Raw genomic sequence first — 7,500 nt, 5'->3', positions numbered from 1 at the left:
TATATATATGCATAAATATCACTATTATTTAGACATTGCTATGGTTACTATTAATAAACAGTTGTAATTAATATATTGGTACTGTATGACTCACGACTAGTCCATTAGCCGTGTGCATATGATGTCTAGCAGATCTCTGATCTCTGCTAGTTTAGTGCTGCGTGAGTCTCTCAGCACTGTTGCATACGTAGGCTGCTCCTGCTGCTCTGGCCTGCCATGTGGTATGTGGAAGTCATGATGCCTGATCTCTCTCTCTCTCTCTCTTCTCATTGTTTTTCTCTTCCTCCCATTTCACACAGCAAACCTCCCTAGCCGGCACACGACCGACCTTCAACGTTGAAATATAGGGGAAATAACGTCAGTTGTTGCGTCAATGTTGAAACAATGTTGAAACAATGTTTAATGCTAAATGGTTGTAAAAGGGTATGTAGACAAAAATTGAAACAACGTTGGTTGTAAAAAGGTCAAGAAAATCAAAGTTGAATTATAGGTGAAATAATGTCAGTTGTTGTGTCAATGTTGAAACACTGTTTTAATGCTAATTGTAAAATGTTGACAAATGGTTGTAAAATAAGAAATCAAGGAAATCAGCACCAATGTTGAAATGGCGGATGTTTAAATAATGTTGCGATATCAACGTTGATTCGTTCAATTTGCAAATCCAACACATAATTCAACGTTGATTCACCCGTTATAAGGTTTTTTTTAAAACGTTTATAACGTTTATTTACCGTTGAATCACTGTTGAAATGCCAGCAGGGTCACATGACTCCAGGAAAGGGGTGCATGTGATGAAATGTATTGCATAATCTCACAAGGAGAACAATGCATGTCTTTTAGGGATTGGGCGGGAAATCGATATCTGCTTGGTATTGTGTCTAATTGTATCAGATGCAAAGCATCAGTCTTCCATTTGTTTGTCTGTTGTTAGCCAAGGCCATTATTTTTCACATTCATTTTATGCCACTTTCTCTTAGAAAATGTTTTTACCTTTTTTAAGCAAGTACAAAATCCAAAGGATATTTTCAGTCAGTCATAGTTGGCACAGCCAACGCAGTACTCTCTTGGGGCAGCCGTGGCCTACTGGTTAGCGCTCCGGACTTGTAACCGGAGGGTTGCCGGTTTGAACCCTGACCAGTAGGAATGACTGAAGTGCCCTTGAGCAAAGCACCTAACCCCTCACTGCTCCCCGAGCGCCGCTGTTGATTCAGGCAGCTCACTGCGCCGGGATTAGTGTGTGCTTCACCTCACTGTGTTCACTGTGTGCTAAGTGTGTCACTAGTTCACGGATTGGGATAAATGCAGAGACCAAATTTCCCTCACAGGATCAAAAGAGTATATATACTAATGCTTACTTATACAGAAATCATAGAGATCAAGAGTGATTATGTTAATCTGGAAGTTTTGTAAAAGTTCAAGCGTTATGTTTAATGTGTTTGTCCACTTCTGTATTTGTTGTCTGTGAGCAAGTTTAGTGACTTATGAAACTTTAACATTCTGTTAGCATGGCCTAAGGGTGATAGCATTTGCATGAGCCACATATCTGTCTCTGTAATATTTTTGCTTTGTTGTATCTCTTCCTGTGTGTGTGTGTGTGTGTGTGTGTGTGTGTGTGTGTGTGAGTGTGTGTGTGTGTGTGCATGCATGTCACATGCATACACTTTATGTTAATGCCTCTTGGTAGGTTACTGCACAAAGGTTTTAGAGTGGGCCGTGGGCCCAGAGCGTCATGTGCGGAGCTGCTGTAGCCATAGCTGTACAGCCGATCTCAGCACAGCTTGCGGACCCAGTGCCTTGTCACTATATGGAGAAAGATCCGGAACCCCTCGGCCCGCCCGCTTCGCTCCTCGGACCCTCCCTCCCCCGCTCACATTATCTCCTCCTACACCGTGCCTGATCCCCGCTCCGAGGCCCCAAAACCACACAACCAGGATCCCAGCACCTGATAGCTCCACCACGTCCGTCACGGTGCTTAAATGCCGGTAGGGAAGCTTGCCTCCACCGCACACAAACACACACACAAAAACACACACACACACACACGCACACACACACGCACGCACACTCACACACACACACTCACACACACACTTACACACATACGTTGGCAGCTCAGGTCAGCTTTCAGCATCAGATAAGGGCAGGGTTGCCGGGGGTAATTCAACATGGTCTCAGTGACTGCCTTCCTCTGGACTTGGGGAGATTTTCCTCCCACTCGTGCTATCTCTGATTCCCAGGGGGAATATTATATTTGGGCTCGGCAGCAGATACATATATATAAATGCTGATAAAGTTGCCCAACAGGATTATCCGGTGCTAACTGCTGTGTCCAGAGCCCACACGTGAGGGTGTTGCACTGGTGTGACAGAGGTGCTAATTCTGCTTTTTCATATTTAAAATATTTTCTAAAAGAGTGACTTTTATTGCCCTCTGTAACCTTTGTGCTTGGCGATTTGCATAAGCCAAATATGCACATCTGTCTTTGTAATTTTGCTTGTATTTTGCATTGTTGAGTTGAGTCTTGTGTGTGTGTGTGTGTGTGTGTGTGTGTGTGTGTGTGTGTGTGTGTGTGTGTGTGTGTGTGTGTGTGTGTGTGTGCATGCATGTCACATGCATACACTTTATGTTAATGCCTCTTGGTAGGTTACTGCACAAAGGTTTTAGAGTGGGCCGTGGGCCCAGAGCGTCATGTGCGGAGCTGCTGTAGCCATAGCTGTACAGCCGATCTCAGCACAGCTTGCGGACCCAGTGCCTTGTCACTATATGGAGAAAGATCCGGAACCCCTCGGCCCGCCCGCTTCGCTCCTCGGACCCTCCCTCCCCCGCTCACATTATCTCCTCCTACACCGTGCCTGATCCCCGCTCCGAGGCCCCAAAACCACACAACCAGGATCCCAGCACCTGATAGCTCCACCACGTCCGTCACGGTGCTTAAATGCCGGTAGGGAAGCTTGCCTCCACCGCACACAAACACACACACAAAAACACACACACACACACACGCACACACACACGCACGCACACCACACACACACACACACACACACTTCTACACACATACGTTGGCAGCTCAGGTCAGCTTTCCAGCATCAGATAAGGGCAGGGTTGCTGGGGTAATTCAACATGGTCTCAGTGACTGCCTTCCCTCTGGACTTGGGGAGATTTTTCCTCCCACCGTGCTATCTCTGATTCCCAGGGAATATTATATTTAGGTTCGGCAGCAGATACATATATATAAATGCTGATAAAGATTGCCCCAACAGGATTATCGGTGCTAACTGCTGTGTCCAGAGCCCACATTGAGGGGTGTTGCACTGGTGTGACAGAGGTGCTAATTCTGCTTTTTCATATTTAAAATATTTTCTAAAAGAGTGACTTTTATTGCCCTCTGTAACCTTTGTGCTTGGCGATTTGCATAAGCCAAATATGCACATCTGTCTTTGTAATTTTGCTTGTATTTTTGCATTGTTGAGTTGAGTCTTGTGTGTGTGTGTGTGTGTGTGTGTGTGTGTGTGTGTGTTGTGTGTTGTGCGCGCGCACGTGTGTGTGTGTGTGTTTCTAACTTTATAATATGCACATACCCTGAGGTTACTCCTTGCCTCTGGAATCTTGTCACCATTTTCATCCCGCATGTCTAGGGGTTATGTCCTCACTTCCCCACTCTGGGAAGCAGTGTCCTATAAGGACCCAGTCTGCCACTTATCCAACTGTGTCCATCTATCTGGCCGACTCCCCGGCTCTTCAGTGCACTGTGCTGTAACTGGACTTGAGCTGATGATTTGTCCTGTGCTGGGAGCTGCTCTGGAGTCTTCAGTAAGGACTCTCTCTGCTGCCCCAACTCAACCCCTCTACCCCACCCCCACCTCCACCCCCACCCAACACTCTAGCCATCTGTGTTGCGCAATCCTAGAGGCTAATGGTGTGGTACAGAGGGGTGAGAGCTGCATGAATCTCCCAGCCTCACCCTTCTGCCCCGATGCATGCATTACAGCTGGGCCTAGAGAGAGGGAGGGAGAGAGAGAGAGAGAGTGAGGGAGGAAGGGGGAGAGAGAGAGAGGGAGAGGGAGGGAGGGAGGGAGAGAGAGAGTGAGTGAGGAAGGGGGAGAGAGAGAGAGGGGAAGGGAAGGAGAGAGAGAGGGAGAGGGAGGGTGGGAGAGAGAGAGAAGGAGAGAGAGAGGGGGACAGACAGAAAAAGAGAGAGAGAGAGAAAGAAAGACATGAGCAGAAGGAGCAAAAAATAAAAAAGTGCAATTTGAAATTCTGGAGCGGTGTCATTTGTCAGGCCCCCCGCTCTGTCATTACTCACTGTGTCAGGTCAGGCAAATATTTATTGGGCGCCGCCTTCAGTAATAAATGGATGATTGGAGGATCTGTCACTTTGGTTTTGGGGGGATGACGAACGAGCATGAGAAGTGGAGGGGCAGCGAGCGAGGTGCCCTCTGCGGCCAGCGTGCGTCCCGACGCGTGTCTGGCACAGGACCGCTCCCGGTGGAGGTCCGCCCGTTTGTCCATCGGCGACTGACACATCTGACGATCCCTCAACTGGTGCGGCCACTGACACGTCTGACGATCCCTCGACTGGTGCGGCCACTGCGGGGAGAGAGAGTATGAATGCAGTAATGTGGTCACAGTGGAGGACACGTGCAGTACGCTCAGGTTAACATCGTCCGCCATGCTGAACTGTAATATATAGGCCAGTTTGTCTCACGACTAAGTAAAGAAGTCAAGTCAGACAAAAAATTCAAAAATCAAAATCAAAAGGGAAAGTTTTGTGATGCATTCCTGTGGATTTTGAGAGTGCAGGGGAAAAGGTTGTTATGCTCTCGTACAGTATGGTTGGCAGCGCTCATGTTTGCACAGAGTCTTTGGTTTCTCTGCCGCTCCTCAGTTTCTCAGTGTCTTCTCTTCCTTGACAATCCCCAAAAGCTCACAGGCAACACTGAAATTCACTCTCCACAACGCTGCTGCTTCTGCTGCTGCTACTCAAACAGCACAGACGAACTAGAGAAAAAAACACACACACACACACACACACACACACACAGCACACTAAAAAGCCTCCCTGTCTAAATGAGGAAGAAACTGTCAAATGAGCTGTGAACAAGCCTCCTGTATCATTTGCTGTGCAGGGGTGTTTGACCCGGTTTACGGGTCATTTAACGCTGACCATGTGGCACCTGTATCCACAGGGCCCTTCAAAAGTGGCATCCGTCATCTGGCCAAAACGCTCAGGTGTTTAATAAGTCAACTGCCAAGCACATGACTATCTATGTAGAGTAATTCCCCACCCCCCACGGGTAGGTCCTGGTGCCAAACACATTGATTTTAATTTCACGCTTCTCATATGTCACGTCGCACCACCTCCCACACCTGATAAGTACCTTTTCGTGTGGAACATAATGACAAAGTGAGCAGACGACACCCTATTCCTCATCCACGGCCACATCCAAGCTCTGATTTGATCAACGTTCTTTTCTTTTTTTTCAGATGTTTGCTGTTTCTCGTCAGTCTAGCACTTCACGTATGGCAGTCCATCACGGATGCTTCCAGGGCAGGCATGCAGTGCACGCAGTGCATCTGAACAAGCTGCCTCCATGTCATACAGATATTTTTAATGCCATTTGTGCAGTCCCTCTCTCAGATAAGAATTGAGAAGGCAGCACGCGTGGTAAAACTCAGTCAGTCAGTAAAGCATGGCAGTGTTATTAGTGCAGAGAGCAGTGCAGCTCGCTCTGGGTCATAATTATGACTATGTCAGAGTGCAGATACAGGCTCTGCCCATAGCAGATGGGCTGATGGTTGATGGTTTGGCCTGTTGATTAGATCAGTGTGTCTGTGATCGTTTGATGATCCTAACTCCCATTAAGGAGTTAGCCATGAAGCCTGTGGGGGCTGGTTCTTTTTACTGTCTGTGATATCCATGTTGGAAGGAAGAAAAGAGAGAGAGAGAGAGAGAGAGAGTGTGTGTGTGTGTGTGTGTGTGTTGTGTTTTTCTGTGTGTGTGTGTGTGTGTTGTGTTTTCTGTGTGTGTGTGTGTGTGTGTGTGTGTGTGTGTGTGTTGTGTTTTCTGTGTGTGTGTGTGTGTGGGGGGTGTACACATGCTTGTCTGTGTGTATTAGTCACACTGTCTGCAACTGTACATATGCACAAAATCTTTATCTTGCTTGTGTGTGTCTGTGTGTGTGTGAGAGTTTGGGGACATTGAGAGGGCAATCTGTATCCATGGTTACGTCATCACTGTCCTCCTCCATTACGTCCCTTGGAGCCAGAAAGAGCATGCGTGCCCATTTGCAGCATATGATGTTGATATGAGGAGCATCTCTATGACTGATTCCCTGCTAAATTATGTCCCACAGATGGCTCTGAGCAAGATGTGTGTCTGTGTGTGTGTGTGTATGTGTGTGTGAGAGTGTGTTTGTGCATGTTTTGCCGCTGTCTAAACTGCTGTGTCAATTTTATGTCTTATTTGTATACATACTCTTCCCTGAAACTAATAGGGTTGTGTGGATTTGCTATGGGACAGTGGGCTCATTTACCGTCCGGGCAGAATCGATCTCTTCACCAGCAGTAGAGGGTGGGGGTGTTGGGGGTTGACGGAGAGAGAGAGAGACAGAATTGTGAGATGGTTAACCTAATTGAGGCTTCAACTTGGCTGCTTATTCTGGCCGAGGTGCGCCAAGCATGCCCCCCCTGTGCATGGCTGGTGAAAAACAGCCTTATTTGTTTGGGGTATTCAGTGTCTTCCGGCCCATTAATCTAATTTCTCCTCAAATCCAGATCCCTATTAGTGATAACCTTACTGGCACACAGCTGCACCAGATTTGCACGTCATTTGCAAAATGTGAAGATTAAATAAAGCAGAAGTGAGATGCTCTCGCACACTCCCTCCTTCTCTCCCTCCCTCCCTCCCTCCCTCCTTCCTTCTCTCTCTCCCTCCTTCTTTCCCTCTCCTTCCCTCGACTCCTATTCTCTCCTTCTCTCCACCTTTTCTCATACATTTCTAGTTTCTAGTTTTTACTACACACACACACACACACACACACACACACACACACACACACACACACACACATATGCATGCACACACACACAGTCATATCTGACTCTTGACTCTAATTCATGGTCAGCTCTGTGTGTGATACAGACTCACTCCCTGAATTATTCATGTGTCTAATTATAGTCAAATGCATATCTGATCCCGTGGCGTTGTTTTTTTATGGCCCCTGGCATCTTGGTAAATCTCGCTGATGTATGTGGCCTGTCATCTTTGCATCTCCACCCCCCCACCCCACCCCCCACTCTATGGCCACTGTCAGTCCTCTCTTGCGATAAGCTGCCACTTGAGTCTGATGCAGATGACAGGGCACTCTGGCTGGGGCCGGGCGGTTTTTATGGACTTTATTTACATGGACGTGGAGAAATCGTGTTCCTGCTTGAAGTGCTTGCAGGTAGTGCCATTCAGTGAGCCTCTCCCCCTAGGATGTTTCTAGGAAGCGCACG

The sequence above is a fragment of the Alosa alosa genome, chromosome 6 (genome assembly GCF_017589495.1).
Source record: "Alosa alosa isolate M-15738 ecotype Scorff River chromosome 6, AALO_Geno_1.1, whole genome shotgun sequence".
Taxonomy (NCBI): domain Eukaryota; kingdom Metazoa; phylum Chordata; class Actinopteri; order Clupeiformes; family Clupeidae; genus Alosa; species Alosa alosa.
The sequence above is the reverse complement of the archived record's forward strand: the minus strand, read 5'-3'. Positions refer to the sequence as shown.